This window comes from Salvelinus alpinus, chromosome 1 (assembly GCF_045679555.1).
Source record: "Salvelinus alpinus chromosome 1, SLU_Salpinus.1, whole genome shotgun sequence".
Taxonomy (NCBI): Eukaryota; Metazoa; Chordata; class Actinopteri; order Salmoniformes; family Salmonidae; genus Salvelinus; species Salvelinus alpinus.
The window spans coordinates 14,955,121-14,972,312 of record NC_092086.1 but is presented as its reverse complement, the minus strand read 5'-3'; the positions used below and the strand labels follow the sequence as shown (position 1 = coordinate 14,972,312).

The following is a 17,192-nucleotide window of genomic DNA, read 5'->3' as shown; positions in this document are numbered from 1 at the left end:
AGCAAGGCCCTAGTTCCAACCTTCTTTCCTTCCTTCCTTCCATCCTGTCTTCCTTCCTCCACTGACTCTAGACTGGATAGGTGACAGCTACACATAACTCATTGTACAGGTCTTTAAGCAAAGTAATAAGCTTTGGACATGTCAGCGTGAGGCAGCTTGATGTACACAGCCTGGACGGGACGCTAGTCTATTGCAGAGCCTTATCCCCAATCTGCCTCCTTAACCTCTATGGGATTGGTGACCCCCCCCCCCCCCCCCCCCACACGGGACGGTTGAGCTAACGTGCGCTAATGTGATTAGCATGAGGTTGTAAGTAACAAGAATATTTCCCAGGACATAGACATATCTGATATGGGCAGAAAGCTTAAATTATTGTTAATCTAACTGCACTGTCCAATTTACAGTAGCTATTACAGTGAAAGAATACCATGCTATTGTTTGAGAGTGCACAGTTATGTACTTGAAAATGTATCAATAAACCAATTAGACATATTTGGCAAGACTTGATACAACATTTTGAACAGAAATGCAATGCTTCATTGAATCAGTCTAAAACGTTGCACTTACACTGCTGCCATCTAGTGGCCAAAATCTAAATTGCACCTAAACTGGAATAGTACATTGTGGCCTTTCTCTTTCAAAGATGGTACAAAAAAAAATAGCCATGTTTTTTCTTTGTATTATCTTTTACCAGATCTAATGTGTTATATTCTCCTACATTAATTTCACATTTCCACAAATTTCAAAGTGTTTCCTTTCAAATGGTATCAATAATATGCATATCCTTGCTTCAGGTCCTGAGCTACAGGCAGTTAGATTTGGGTATGTCGTTTTAGGCAAAAATTGGGAAAAAAGTGTCCAATCCTTAAGAGGTTGTTAATGTTTAGTGCCAAGCATAGAGACACTGGGTCCCATGTCTCAGTCTTTTGGTATGAGTGGACTTGGTACAGGTCCATAGTGGTTACATACAATGATGAAAATAACTAAATAGTCATTATTCAGAATAACATTATTCAGAAAGAAAACAACTTCCCACTCTCAAGGGAAATATGTTTATTTAATTAGCATAATCTGATAATGGACAATTCTATTATAGGATTTAATTGTAAAATGTGAATGTTTATTATTATATCCTTCTTTCTGAACATCTCTTCTCCGCTTGACGAAGTCAGACGAAGAATACGCCTTTCATAAAAAATGTTTCCAACAGGTCAAAGTTATTCCGGGTTTTTTTCTGTTTACTGCACTAACATTCCAAACCAAAACCATGTGTGGTTCATTATTGTGATCCCTGGTCAGAAAACCGCACTGGCCCTTTAAATAACCTACTGCACCGTCCTCAAATCAACAACTGCCTTGTGACAACTTCAACCCAGTGTATACTATATGTCTGTGTCTGGAATGGCAACCTATTCTCTATAGTGCACTACATTTGACCAAGGTGCATAGGGAATAGGGTGCGATTTTGGGACGTATAGGTTCCTGGTCAAAAGTAGCACACTAGGGAATAGGGTGCGATTTTGGGACGTAAAGGCCCTGGTCAAAAGTAGCACACCAGGGAATAGGGTGCGATTTTGGGACGTATAGGTTCCTGGTCAAAAGTAGCACACTTGGGAATAGGGTGTGATTTTGGGACGTAAAGGCCCTGGTCAAAAGTAGCACACTAGGGAATAGGGTGCAATTTGGGACGTAAAGGCCCTGGTCAAAAGTAGCACACCAGGGAATAGGGTGCAATTTGGGACGTAAAGGCCCTGGTCAAAAGTAGCACACCAGGGAATAGGGTGCAATTTTGGGACGTAAAGGCCCTGGTCAAAAGTAGCACACTAGGGAATAGGGTGTGATTTGGGACGTAAAGGCCCTGGTCAAAAGTAGAACACTAGGGAATAGGGTATGATTTGGGACGAACCATATGTCATCCAATCAACAACTTAGTCATATCCTCAGTATATGCCGACTGTATGAGTGACATGCTAATATTGGAGATAACATAGTCCGTCATAAATCACACATTCCCTCAGCCTGCCTGTGGGGATCTATTTTAAAACATGATTAATGTCAGTGAGAAAACATCCTGATGGGTTTAGCACCCTGCGTGTGGGGACGTGTGTGTGTGCGGAGGGTTTTGTTGCAAGCTAATCAAGCATTTCTAGACTAGGTGTGAGAACTATGAAGCTGTTGGTGAGGATCACACACAGATATAGTCACTGACGTTTTCAGCTCAACACCCAGGGCCTGGAGCAGAAGCACCACGCGGATGTACACACACACACACACACACACAGTCATACACACACACACACACACACACACACTCCTACGTGCTCGCACACACAGGGATTCCGGTTTGAATCCCAAGTCAGACAGGAAAAACATTTGGTGGGATTCTAGGTATCCTAGTACGCCATCTCCTGCCGTTGTACCCTCGAGCAAGGCACTTGACCCCTAAACGACTCCAGGGGTGTCACATTGTGGCTAAACATGTTCAGATGAACTGGGTGATCTTGTGGGCCAGAAACTGGGACTTTGTAGGCCAGTTGAGAGGAGAGTACACTACTCACCTTGCAAACAAAGACCCACCCTCTAACACACCAGGACCAATGGAACAACGGCTAAAACATGGCTAGTTGTGAAACACACTAATGATCTATTTACTGAATTAAACGATATAGATTATGTAGAAAAGAGAAGGAAGGGAAGCTAAGGTACACAATAGTAGGTTTTGGTAGACAGAAGGTTCTAAGGTACACAATAGTAGGTTTTGGTAGACAGAAGGCTCTAAGGTACACAATAGTAGGTTTTGGTAGACAGAAGGTTCTAAGGTACACAATAGTAGGTTTTGGTAGACAGAAGGTTCTAAGGTACACAATAGTAGGTTTTGGTAGACAGAAGGTTCTAAGGTACACAATAGTAGGTTTTGGTAGACAGAAGGTTCTAAGGTACACAATAGTAGGTTTTGGTAGACAGAAGGTTCTAAGGTACACAATAGTAGGTTTTGGTAGACAGAAGGTACTAAGGTACACAATAGTAGGTTTTGGTAGACAGAAGGTTCTAAGGTACACAATAGTAGGTTTTGGTAGACAGAAGGTACTAAGGTACACAATAGTAGGTTTTGGTAGACAGAAGGTTCTAAGGTACACAATAGTAGGTTTTGGTAGACAGAAGGTTCTAAGGTACACAATAGTAGGTTTTGGTAGACAGAAGGTTCTAAGGTACACAATAGTAGGTTTTGGTAGACAGAAGGTTCTAAGGTACACAATAGTAGGTTTTGGTAGACAGAAGGTTCTAAGGTACACAATAGTAGGTTTTGGTAGACAGAAGGCTCTAAGGTACACAATAGTAGGTTTTGGTAGACAGAAGGTACTAAGGTACACAATAGTAGGTTTTGGTAGACAGAAGGTTCTAAGGTACACAATAGTAGGTTTTGGTAGACAGAAGGTACACAATAGTAGGTTTTGGTAGACAGAAGGCTCTAAGGTACACAATAGTAGGTTTTGGTAGACAGAAGGCTCTAAGGTACACAATAGTAGGTTTTGGTAGACAGAAGGTACACAATAGTAGGTTTTGGTAGACAGAAGGTTCTAAGGTACACAATAGTAGGTTTTGGTAGACAGAAGGTACTAAGGTACACAATAGTAGGTTTTGGTAGACAGAAGGTACTCTTTGGTAAAAGGGGTACATTTTGTCATCAAATAGAGAGGAGGACCAAGGCACTCTTCATATAATTAATTTAAATGCCTTTATTTGTATAGCATGTTCAATGCAAAGATGGAAAAACTCTGATTAAAAACTAAGGTTAAAAAAAGTTTTAAATCTTCGTTTCCATTGAAATACAAATAAAGGCATTTTAATTATTTATATGAAGAGTGACTTGGTTCTCCCTTATTTTTAATATCGAACCTTTATTTAACTAGGCAAGTCAGTCAAAAACACATTCTTATTTACTATGACAGCCTACCCCAACAACACTGGGCCAATTGTGTGCCACTCATATGAGCCTCCCAATCACAGCCAGGAATCGAACCAAAGTCTGTAGTGACATCTCTAGCACGGAGATGCAGTGGCTTAGACCGCTGCGCCACTCGGGAGCCCCTAGACAATGTATTTGTCTACATTAATGTAAAACTAAGATTTTATTTATTCATTCCAAACGGGTAAAAAAACTGTAAAGTTGCTTTGAACGTAAAACTATTGTTGTGAAGCAAAGACAATGATCAATCTGTATTATGCTAATCTATCCACTGAAATTACCTTGTTGTCCTCAAGTGAACCGTCTTGCTCTCACACTTCAGCGTTCAGTTGAGAGAGAAATTGGCCTGGTCTCTTTGTAGCTCAAAAGTATTTAGGGTAAGGGAAAGAGTTAACTACAGTAAAAAAAAACTTCCTCACAAATTTACCCATCATGTAAACCTATCGATCATAGCTACAGTAGGCCACACAACGTGCGCGTCATCCTTGCACAGGTTGGGCACACTCTCCAACGCGCACAGTTGGAACACGAGGGGATACTTGTTGAGTTCTAGAGCCCACGACCAGGGTTCCTATTTGCAATCCCCATACAACTTTCATGTTATGAGTAAAATCCTTTAGGAAAAATGTACATGTTATCCTCCAAAAAGCAGGTTTAATTGTCCACAGTCAGACACGAAACAGATGACAGAAATTGCCTCTATCGGCATGGAACATAGGCCCATCTCTCCAAAGACAGTTGAATATTCTCCTAAAGTTGTTCCTGAACAAAAAAGCAATAGGCTACCGTGTGTCCCAGAACGGTAACGTTGCCCGGGGAAAAATAAACCCACCTGATCTCTCTCCCTCTCTCTGTGTGTGACCTGACCGATCGTCCCGTGCAGCACCTAGAGACAGTAGCCCAAACCCAGTGGCTCTGGCTGTGCTGTGTGGGCCGCGTAGTGCGAGCCTCCTTTTCAGGCCCTCCCTAAAATGGAATTCTAGGTGGTGGTGACTAGGAAGTAGGTATGTCGAGCTCCAGAAGAACACAGTCCTGGAGACAGTTGAGATCTTGCAGTAACCATTGCCACCAAATGGAAAGGTTTGGCTCTGCACTCTCCTATGTAAAAGTGTGGGGAATAAATTACTATTGTACCTTCCTCTTCCAAACAATAATCAGAACAACGAGGTTTTCGTATACCATATTAGGATTTATCAAGTTTCTGAGTAAAATATACATTTAGAACGTTGATTTGCCTAATCATGTTTTCATATTTTAGGCCTATATTATCAGGCTGTCTATTACAGGCATTGGATTGAAAACAAGATCTATATTTACAAACATGTATATTTACAAAGATAGACAAGAACTCAGTCTTTAGAGTCTAGTTTTTGTTTCTTTCATCCATGTGTCATTGTATGATGGCTGATCTCTCATCTGATCTGTATATAAAATCTCATTGGGCTACTTAACTGGTCTATACACACTATTGGAGTTGGAGCGCCGACTGGTGGTCATTAGGAGGGGCGTGCCAAATAAACGTCTGAAATAAAAGTGAAAGATTTTTTAGCTAAAGAACTGTTTTACATTGATGTCTCCTAGATTTGATTTACCTCTAAACCTGTTTTACCTTGATGTCTCCAATATATTGTGTTGATGAACACCATTTATGTATGAGAAGTCTTAGCATATAACTTTTACATTGTACATTGTTGAGATTTAAACGTTTTATCAATCCATTAACTTTATATTGAGTTTGAAATACAGTATATATCAAATATCACAATGAAGTATCACGTTGGAACTGTCCGGTTTAAAAATGTGTCCACCACGGACTTCGTTTCCGAGGCACGGACGGGGATCGAGCCCGCGATCTTCGGTTTACGAGACCGACGCCTTACCACTTGGCCACCGCGCCTGGTAATAGTGCGTAGGAAAAATATGAGTTTTCAAACCTTTTTCCTGCCAATTGACTGAATCCGTTTGGAAAATGTTATGGATGATACAAATATATTTATTGATAGTAGCAAGTGTTTATGACGAGCAATCTCAAACATACATCTCCAAACCAAGACACACCATGTCATCTTCCAGTTGACCACTTAGCTAAGCTTAGGTAAAACTGACGTTGGTAGCTAGCTACTGGAAGTTAGCTACATGGGTCGTTTTCAAAATGTGACTAGCCGCTAGAAAGCAAAATAGGACGATGATGATGCCCGATACGTATTGTGTTTATTATCAGCATTGATCGATTGTATGACGCTATTTAGAACACGCCCTATCCATGTGTTCCTGAATGTAGCACTGCACCCGGATGTAGTGGGTGACTAAGCTAATGATCATGTTGCTAGCCCAGTTTGGTATCTTGAGCATCGAACGTTATATGTTGACGATTATGTGATTTATAGCTAGATAGAGAACTTGGATGCAGATTGCAAGCGTGTCTCATTTTAACCTGTGCGCTTGGGTCATTTTGGTAAGTCCTAGGCATGTTCATAGCTCAGCAAAGATGTAGCTAGTTAGCTAACTAGCTGACCATATGAGAGTTCTGTACCGGTGTCATTGTCAAAAGTGGTCACCGAAGGTAGCAAATTCATGGAATGTTGGTCGAATACATATGGGCCTAATAATAATCTTTGTCTGATGTTATGTGCACCGCACTGTAACAAGTTGCAATGTTGTTAGCTAGCTACAATAACATTACAATGTTGTGAGCTAGCTACAATAACATTACAATGTTATCTAGCTACAATAACATTACAATGTTGTGAGCTAACTACAATAACATTACAATGTTGTGAGCTAGCTACAATAACATTACAATGTTATCTAGCTACAATAACATTACAATGCTGTGAGCTAACTACAATAACATTACAATGCTGTGAGCTAACTACAATAACATTACAATGCTGTGAGCTAACTACAATAACATTACAATGTTGTGAGCTAGCTACAATAACATTACAATGTTGTGAGCTAGCTACAATAACATTACAATATTGTTAGCTAGCTACAATACCATTACAATATTGTTAGCGAGCTACAATACCATTACAATATTGTTAGCTAGCTACAATAACATTACAATGTTGTGAGCTAGCTACAATAACATTACAACGTTGTGAGCTAGCTACAATAACATTACAATGTTGTGAGCTAGCTACAATAACATTACAATGTTGTGAGCTAGCTACAATAACATTACAATGTTGTTAGCCTGAGCTTTGAAACGAAGCTATGTTCCACATGTGTGTTCCGTGGAACATACAGTATTATTCAGGTTCCCTGAATCAGGGCAGTGAAACGTGTTCTATAAGATCATAAGTGTGTGTGTCACTTTTTGACCATGCTAGTTCTCGTTTAGCTACAACAGAGTAACGTTAGCCTACCTATTTTTATATGTTTTATTTCACCTTTATTTAACCAGGTAGGCCAGTTGAGAACAAGTTCTCATTTACAACTGCGACCTGGCCAAGATAAAGCATAGCAATTCGACACATACAACAACACAGAGTTACACATGGAATAAACAAAACATGCAGTCAATAATACAGTAGAACAAAAGAAAACAAAAAGTATATGTACAGTGAGTGCAAATGAGGTAAGATAAGGGAGGTAAGGCAATAAATAGGCCATGGTGGTGAAGTAATTACAATATAGCAATTAAACACTGGAATGGTAGATGTGCAAAAGATGAATGTGCAAGTAGAGATACTGGGGTGCAAAGGAGCAAGATAGATAAATAAATAAATAATTATAGTATGGGGATGAGGTAGGTAGATAGATGGGCTGTTTACAGATGGGCTATGTACAGGTGCAGTGATCTGTGAGCTGCTCTGACAGCTGATGCTTAAAGCTAGTGAGGGAGATATGACCCTCCAGCTTCAGAGATTTTTGCAGTTCGTTCCAGTCGTTGGCTGCAGAGAACTGGAAGGAAAGACGACCAAAGGAGGAATTGGCTTTGGGGGTGACCAGTGAGATATACCTGCTGGAGCGCGTGCTACGAATGTGTGCTGCTATGGTGACCAGTGAGCTGAGATAAGGCGGGGCTTTTCCTAGCAGAGACTTGTAGATAACCTGTAGCCAGTGGGTTTGGCGATGAGTATGAAGCGAGGGCCAACCAACGAGAGCGTACAGGTCGCAATGGTGGGTAGTGTATGGGGCTTTGGTGACAAAACGGATGGCACTGTGATAGACTGCATCCAATTTGTTGAGGAGAGTGTTGGAGGCTATTTTATAGATGACATCACCAAAGTCGAGGATCGGTAGGATGGTCAGTTTTACGAGGGTATGTTTGGCAGCATGAGTGAAGGATGCTTTGTTGCTGTATACATCGTTGTATACAGAGAAGAGAGTCGGCCCGAGAATTGAACCCTGTGGCACCCCCAGACAACAGGCCCTCCGATTTGACACACTGAACTATATCAGAGAAGTAGTTGGTAAACCAGGCGAGGCAATCATTTGAGAAACCAAGGCTGTCGAGTCTGCCAATAAGAATGTGGTGATTGACAGAGTCGAAAGCCTCGGCCAGGTCGATGAATACGGCTGCACAGTAATGTCTCTTATCGATGGCGGTTATGATGTCGTTTAGGACCTTGAGCGTGGCTGAGGTGCACCCATGACCAGCTCTGAAACCAGATTGCATAGCGAAGAAGGTACGGTGGGATTTGAAATGGTCGGTAATCTGTTTGTTAACTTGGCTTTCGAAGACCTTAGAAAGACAGGGTAGGATAGATATAGGACTGTAGCAGTTTGGGTCTAGAGTGTCACCCCCTTTGAAGAGGGGGATGTTACTTACCGTAACTCAATTTCATATTCCATTCTATATTCATAATATTGCATCTATATAACCTGGTAAAGCTACATTCCCAACTGTTCCTTTGCAGGTGAGAAAGCCTAGGAATCAGCGCTACTGCGGTAGGAACCCGGGAGAGGCTGGAGAGACCCTGAACTGACACCCCAGCCCTGTCCCAAGCCATCGCTGATCTTCCACTCCTCCATGTCCCAGGTGTAGGTTAAACCCTTGAAGCTGGAGAGACCCTGAAGTCCCACCCCTGTGACATCCCTCGGTCCCCTTCTCAGCCTCACCCCCTCTGACGACCTACCATGCCCCTGATCGTGGATGCTGTGTGGGCCGTGTGGAGCATCGGGGCGGGGGTCTATGACTACTTCCACACCAGTGCCATGGAGGAACGCATCGACAACCTGGAGAGCGTCCTCACCATCCACCAGTGTGTCATAACAGCCCTGTCCGCAGGCCTCGTCCTCCTCATGACCTACATACTGTGGAGAAAACACTGAAGCCATGGTCGTATTCAGTCAGTGAGATGGCCCCGGGGGAAAGTTTCCCCTAGGTACAGATCTTGGATCATTTCCCCCTCCCTCAATCCTATCTGTAACCAGTAGTGGGGAAAATACTAAACTGACCCAATATCAGCATCTAGGGGCAACTTCACCCTATTCCAGCGGAGATGGGAGATGAGACGGTCCTAGATACTCCAGACCTAAGGACTGCATTACGGCTAGCGTCGGCTACTCACCAGACTAACAGCCGGTCCCAAATCACTCCCTAACCCTCCCCCATTGTCTTATGTCATATCATGCGATGACTGTCAGTTTAGGGACGGGGCATCGTGTAGGAGTGACGCCACTTAGCATAAGATAATGACCTTGGCCCCTAACCCTTGGGTGTTGGCAGATCTGATCGGGTCTTGATAGGTATAAGCAGATGGGTATAAGCAGTGTAACGCTGGATCATCACATTACTACTACTACTACTGGAGCTCAACAGACAGTCTGCAACCCCTCCCTAGTCCTTCCCCTCGGCCCTGACCATCAAAGAACGGTCTGGATAGGTATGACAACTGGGTAGGTATAGGATTCTGTTTCATCAAAGCACTACTATTGGAAGACGAGCTCAAGAGACCATGAGGAGTTGCTTGTGGAAGCTTCCTGGTGGAAAGTAGTCCTGGTATACAGTACAAAGGCTCTATTAGAGCTTGTTTGAGTAGTCACCCCTCCAAGTCTCGTTCGTCACTCTGCTGTTACTTGGAACGGGATTGAGAGGAAGTGTGGGAGCTGAGGGTAGCTGGAGAGGGGCTATTCAATCTGAGAGCTTGAGTGCCGTAATGACTGTAGCCTGGTCCCTGATCTGTTTGTGCTGTCTTGCCAACAATGACCATAATGACCGTAGGAGTGGGCAAGACCATACAAACAGATCTAGGACCAGGCTAACTCCTGGCCACTTGTTTAATTTAAAACTATCATCCATTGAATGTGATTGATTCATTTTGGTACTTTATATTGCCGAAAGGGATTTGTGAAACATGGCTTCCATCCATGTGACTAGAATAAGCCTACATAATAATGACACTGTTGGGACTAAACATTATACACCGCTTTCCCGCACACAGATTAAGCCTAGTCCTAGAATAAAAAGCCTGGTCAATGGAGAATCTCTATTAAAAGTGATTTATTATTTTTTAGCCCAGGACTAGACTTAAACTGTCTGAAACCTTCCATGTAAGAGAAAGATAACACCTTTTTAAGTTACTGTCTAGATTAAATTTTTTTACACGTTTCCATGTCGATGACACCTTTAACGTTTTTCTCTGTATTTGCACGTCATAACATCTCGTTTTAAAATCATGCTTGTATCATTGTTGGATCTGTTACCCGTCTACCTGGTTGACTATTATCATGTCTGTTGGCCATTGTTGTCGACTCAAGTGCTACTGTGTGTATTTTGCTGAATCACTACCTGGTTGTTGGTTTCTATGTAAACAAAAGGTATTAATGTCAGGTTAATAAATAATGTGATTAACTCTGCACTATTCTTTCCTCCTTAATGTATTTGAAGTATTCGTTTATCATGTACAAACTATGATTTGTAATTCCTTTGAAAGTTGGGTGCCATGCCAGTGGTCATAGCTGGTTGTAATGACGTCACTGAGATACTGTCCTGTAGGTTTTAACTTCAACCTTGTTCCTGGAGAACTACTGTCCTGTAGGTTTTAACTTCAAACCTGTTCCTGGAGAGATACCCTCCTGTAGGTTTACACTCCAACCTTGTTCCTGGAGAACTACTGTCCTGTAGGTTTTTACTTCAACCTTGTTCCTGGAGAACTACCCTCCTGTAGGTTTACACTCCAACCCTGTTCCTGGAGAACTACTGTCCTGTAGGTTTAAACTCCAACCTTGTTCCTGGAGAACTACTGTCCTGTAGGTTTTAACTCCAACCTTGTTCCTGGAGAACCACCGTCCTGTAGGTTTTAACTTCAACCTTGTTCCTGGAGAGATACCCTCCTGTAGGTTTTAACTTCAACCCTGTTCCTGGAGAACTACCCTCCTGTAGGTTTGCACTCCAACCCTAATCTAGCACACCTGATTCTAATAATTATCTGGTTGATAAACTGAATCAGGTTAGTGACAACTGGGGTTGGAGTGAAAACCTACAGGAGGGTAGCACTCCAGGAACAGGGTTGGAGGCCCCTGCCATAGTCTCACATGACTCCTGCTTCTAACATAAACAACATGACCCCAGTCCCAAATGGCAACCCATTCCCTACATAGTGCACTACGTTTCACCAGATCCCTATGGGCCCTGGTCAAAAGTAGTGCACTATGTTTCACCAGATCCCTATGGGTCCTGGTCAAAAGTAGTGCACTACATAAGGAATGGGGTGCTATTTGTAATGGAGCCATGGACTCAGGAATGTCCACAGATAAATATGGTCCATCAAGGTCAAAGATTCTTCTTCTCTTTGCCCTCTTGATTCGTATCAGGGATTGAGAATATCAGGAAGACTGCTTCTTCCTTCCAGATCAACTGTAAACTTTCCCCGGTTTGCTGCTTCTATGGTGCCTGCCCCCTAAATATGTCATCAGACCAAGTTTCTGAATAAATATATCTCTCTTTCTCTCTCTCTCATTATACTAGGCTATTTGCTCAGTTGGGCCTATTCCCGTCCTCATTATGTTTGTGGGTCAGTCCATTCCTATTAGTACCATACTCTTCACTTCTACATGTCTGATATATACTCTGTTTATTAGGTACACCCATTAAGTACCGGGTCGGACCACCCTTTGCCTCCAGAACAGCCTGAATTCTTCAGGGCATGGATTCTACATGGTGTGACATTCAAACGTTGCTCAATTGGTATCAAGGGATCTAACGTGTGCCAGGAAAACATTCCCCACACCATTACACCACCACCACCAGCCTGTACTGTTGACACCAGGCAGGATGTGGCCATGGACTCATGCTGCTTACGCCAAATCCTGACTCTGCCATCAACAGGAACCGGGATTAAATTGGACCAGGCAATGGTTTTCTACTCAATTGTCCAGTGTTGGTGATCGCATGCTCACTGGAGACACTTCCTTGTTTTTAGCTAATGGGAGTGAATTCGTTGTGGTCGTCTGCTGCAATAGCCAATTCATGACAAGGAGCGTTCTGCACACCACTGTTGCACTGTGCTGTTATTTGTCTGTTTGTGGCCCGCCTTTTAGCTTGCACGATTCTTGCCATGCTTCTTCGACCTCTCTCATCAACAAGCTGTTTTCTCCCACAGGACCCGCCACTGACTGGATGTTTGTTGATTTGACCCTAGACACTGTCTTGTGTGGAAAAACCCAGGAACAGAGAGAAAGAGTGCAGTGGGAATCACAGGAACAGAGAGAAAGAGTGCAGTGGGAATCACAGGAACAGGAGAAAGAGTGCAGTGGGAATCACAGGAAAAGAGAGAAAGAGTGCAGTGGGAATCACAGGAACAGGAGAAAGAGTGCAGTGGGAATCACAGGAACAGAGAGAAAGAGTGCAGTGGGAATCACAGGAACAGAGAGAAAGAGTGCAGTGGGAATCACAGGAACAGGAGAAAGACTGCAGTGGGAATCACAGGAACAGGGAGAAAGAGTGCAGTGGGAATCACAGGAACAGAGAGAAAGAGTGCAGTGGGAATCACAGGAACAGGAGAAAGAGTGCAGTGGGAATCACAGGAACAGAGATAAAGAGTGCAGTGGGAATCACAGGAACAGGAGAAAGAGTGCAGTGGGAATCACAGGAACAGAGAGAAAGAGTGCATTGGGAATCACAGGAACAGAGAGAAAGAGTGCAGTGGGAATCACAGGAACAGAGAGAAAGAGTGCAGTGGGAATCACAGGAACAGGAGAAAGAGTGCAGTGGGAATCACAGGAACAGGAGAAAGAGTGCAGTGGGAATCACAGGAACAGAGAGAAAGAGTGCAGTGGGAATCACAGGAACAGGAGAAAGAGTGCAGTGGGAATCACAGGAACAGGAGAAAGAGTGCAGTGGGAATCACAGGAACATAGAGAAAGAGTGCAGTGGGAATCACAGGAACAGGAGAAAGAGTGCAGTAGGAATCACAGGAACAGGGAGAAAGAGTGCAGTGGGAATCACAGGAACAGAGAGAAAGAGTGCAGTGGGAATCACAGGAACAGAGAGAAAGAGTGCAGTGGGAATCACAGGAACAGGAGAAAGAGTGCAGTGGGAATCACAGGAACAGAGATAAAGAGTGCAGTGGGAATCACAGGAACAGAGAGAAAGAGTGCAGTGGGAATCACAGGAACAGCGAGAAAGAGTGCAGTGGGAATCACAGGAACAGCGAGAAAGAGTGCAGTAGGAATCACAGGAACAGAGAGAAAGAGTGCAGTGGGAATCACAGGAACAGCGAGAAAGAGTGCAGTGGGAATCACAGGAACAGCGAGAAAGAGTGCAGTGGGAATCACAGGAACAGCGAGAAAGAGTGCAGTGGGAATCACAGGAACAGCGAGAAAGAGTGCAGTGGGAATCACAGGAACAGAGAGAAAGAGTGCAGTGGGAATCACAGGAACAGCGAGAAAGAGTGCAGTGGGAATCACAGGAACAGCGAGAAAGAGTGCAGTAGGAATCACAGGAACAGAGAGAAAGAGTGCAGTGGGAATCACAGGAACAGCGAGAAAGAGTGCAGTGGGAATCACAGGAACAGCGAGAAAGAGTGCAGTGGGAATCACAGGAACAGCGAGAAAGAGTGCAGTGGGAATCACAGGAACAGCGAGAAAGAGTGCAGTGGGAATCACAGGAACAGCGAGAAAGAGTGCAGTGGGAATCACAGGAACAGCGAGAAAGAGTGCAGTGGGAATCACAGGAACAGCGAGAAAGAGTGCAGTGGGAATCACAGGAACAGCGAGAAAGAGTGCAGTGGGAATCACAGGAACAGCGAGAAAGAGTGCAGTGGGAATCACAGGAACAGCGAGAAAGAGTGCAGTGGGAATCACAGGAACAGCGAGAAAGAGTGCAGTGGGAATCACAGGAACAGCGAGAAAGAGTGCAGTGGGAATCACAGGAACAGCGAGAAAGAGTGCAGTGGGAATCACAGGAACAGCGAGAAAGAGTGCAGTGGGAATCACAGGAACAGCGAGAAAGAGTGCAGTGGGAATCACAGGAACAGCGAGAAAGAGTGCAGTAGGAATCACAGGAACAGAGAGAAAGAGTGCAGTGGGAATCACAGGAACAGCGAGAAAGAGTGCAGTGGGAATCACAGGAACAGAGAGAAAGAGTGCAGTGGGAATCACAGGAACAGCGAGAAAGAGTGCAGTGGGAATCACAGGAACAGCGAGAAAGAGTGCAGTGGGAATCACAGGAACAGAGAGAAAGAGTGCAGTGGGAATCACAGGAACAGAGAGAAAGAGTGCAGTGGGAATCACAGGAACAGCGAGAAAGAGTGCAGTGGGAATCACAGGAACAGCGAGAAAGAGTGCAGTGGGAATCACAGGAACAGAGAGAAAGAGTGCAGTGGGAATCACAGGAACAGCGAGAAAGAGTGCAGTGGGAATCACAGGAACAGCGAGAAAGAGTGCAGTGGGAATCACAGGAACAGAGAGAAAGAGTGCAGTGGGAATCACAGGAACAGCGAGAAAGAGTGCAGTGGGAATCACAGGAACAGAGAGAAAGAGTGCAGTGGGAATCACAGGAACAGCGAGAAAGAGTGCAGTGGGAATCACAGGAACAGAGAGAAAGAGTGCAGTGGGAATCACAGGAACAGCGAGAAAGAGTGCAGTGGGAATCACAGGAACAGCGAGAAAGAGTGCAGTGGGAATCACAGGAACAGAGAGAAAGAGTGCAGTGGGAATCACAGGAACAGGAGAAAGAGTGCAGTGGGAATCACAGGAACAGAGAGAAAGAGTGCAGTGGGAATCACAGGAACAGAGAGAAAGAGTGCAGTGGGAATCACAGGAACAGGAGAAAGAGTGCAGTGGGAATCACAGGAACAGCGAGAAAGAGTGCAGTGGGAATCACAGGAACAGCGAGAAAGAGTGCAGTGGGAATCACAGGAACAGCGAGAAAGAGTGCAGTGGGAATCACAGGAACAGCGAGAAAGAGTGCAGTGGGAATCACAGGAACAGAGAGAAAGAGTGCAGTGGGAATCACAGGAACAGAGAGAAAGAGTGCAGTGGGAATCACAGGAACAGGAGAAAGAGTGCAGTGGGAATCACAGGAACAGAGAGAAAGAGTGCAGTGGGAATCACAGGAACAGAGAGAAAGAGTGCAGTGGGAATCACAGGAACAGAGAGAAAGAGTGCAGTGGGAATCACAGGAACAGAGAGAAAGAGTGCAGTGGGAATCACAGGAACAGGAGAAAGAGTGCAGTGGGAATCACAGGAACAGAGAGAAAGAGTGCAGTAGGAATCACAGGAACAGGAGAAAGAGTGCAGTGGGAATCACAGGAACAGCGAGAAAGAGTGCAGTGGGAATCACAGGAACAGCGAGAAAGAGTGCAGTGGGAATCACAGGAACAGCGAGAAAGAGTGCAGTGGGAATCACAGGAACAGCGAGAAAGAGTGCAGTGGGAATCACAGGAACAGCGAGAAAGAGTGCAGTGGGAATCACAGGAACAGCGAGAAAGAGTGCAGTGGGAATCACAGGAACAGCGAGAAAGAGTGCAGTGGGAATCACAGGAACAGCGAGAAAGAGTGCAGTGGGAATCACAGGAACAGCGAGAAAGAGTGCAGTGGGAATCACAGGAACAGCGAGAAAGAGTGCAGTGGGAATCACAGGAACAGCGAGAAAGAGTGCAGTGGGAATCACAGGAACAGCGAGAAAGAGTGCAGTGGGAATCACAGGAACAGCGAGAAAGAGTGCAGTGGGAATCACAGGAACAGCGAGAAAGAGTGCAGTAGGAATCACAGGAACAGAGAGAAAGAGTGCAGTGGGAATCACAGGAACAGCGAGAAAGAGTGCAGTGGGAATCACAGGAACAGAGAGAAAGAGTGCAGTGGGAATCACAGGAACAGCGAGAAAGAGTGCAGTGGGAATCACAGGAACAGCGAGAAAGAGTGCAGTGGGAATCACAGGAACAGAGAGAAAGAGTGCAGTGGGAATCACAGGAACAGAGAGAAAGAGTGCAGTGGGAATCACAGGAACAGCGAGAAAGAGTGCAGTGGGAATCACAGGAACAGCGAGAAAGAGTGCAGTGGGAATCACAGGAACAGAGAGAAAGAGTGCAGTGGGAATCACAGGAACAGCGAGAAAGAGTGCAGTGGGAATCACAGGAACAGCGAGAAAGAGTGCAGTGGGAATCACAGGAACAGAGAGAAAGAGTGCAGTGGGAATCACAGGAACAGCGAGAAAGAGTGCAGTGGGAATCACAGGAACAGAGAGAAAGAGTGCAGTGGGAATCACAGGAACAGCGAGAAAGAGTGCAGTGGGAATCACAGGAACAGAGAGAAAGAGTGCAGTGGGAATCACAGGAACAGCGAGAAAGAGTGCAGTGGGAATCACAGGAACAGCGAGAAAGAGTGCAGTGGGAATCACAGGAACAGAGAGAAAGAGTGCAGTGGGAATCACAGGAACAGGAGAAAGAGTGCAGTGGGAATCACAGGAACAGAGAGAAAGAGTGCAGTGGGAATCACAGGAACAGAGAGAAAGAGTGCAGTGGGAATCACAGGAACAGGAGAAAGAGTGCAGTGGGAATCACAGGAACAGCGAGAAAGAGTGCAGTGGGAATCACAGGAACAGCGAGAAAGAGTGCAGTGGGAATCACAGGAACAGCGAGAAAGAGTGCAGTGGGAATCACAGGAACAGCGAGAAAGAGTGCAGTGGGAATCACAGGAACAGAGAGAAAGAGTGCAGTGGGAATCACAGGAACAGAGAGAAAGAGTGCAGTGGGAATCACAGGAACAGGAGAAAGAGTGCAGTGGGAATCACAGGAACAGAGAGAAAGAGTGCAGTGGGAATCACAGGAAC

The 17,192-nt window shown here is 44.6% G+C and overlaps 1 long non-coding RNA gene and 1 other non-coding gene across 2 annotated transcripts; one reads left to right on the top strand and one right to left on the bottom strand.

Moving 5' to 3' along the window:
* Window positions 1–5,792: 5,792 nt before the first annotated feature.
* Window positions 5,793–5,864, bottom strand: trnat-cgu (transfer RNA threonine (anticodon CGU)). Its single transcript has one exon. It is a non-coding gene; the product is annotated as a tRNA-Thr (tRNA).
* A 402-nt stretch (window positions 5,865–6,266) lies between these two features.
* LOC139570323 (uncharacterized) lies at window positions 6,267–10,777 on the top strand. The gene is made up of 2 exons (XR_011674051.1): window positions 6,267–6,422; window positions 8,836–10,777. It is a non-coding gene; the product is annotated as an uncharacterized lncRNA (long non-coding RNA).
* The last annotated feature ends 6,415 nt before the right edge of the window (window positions 10,778–17,192 follow it).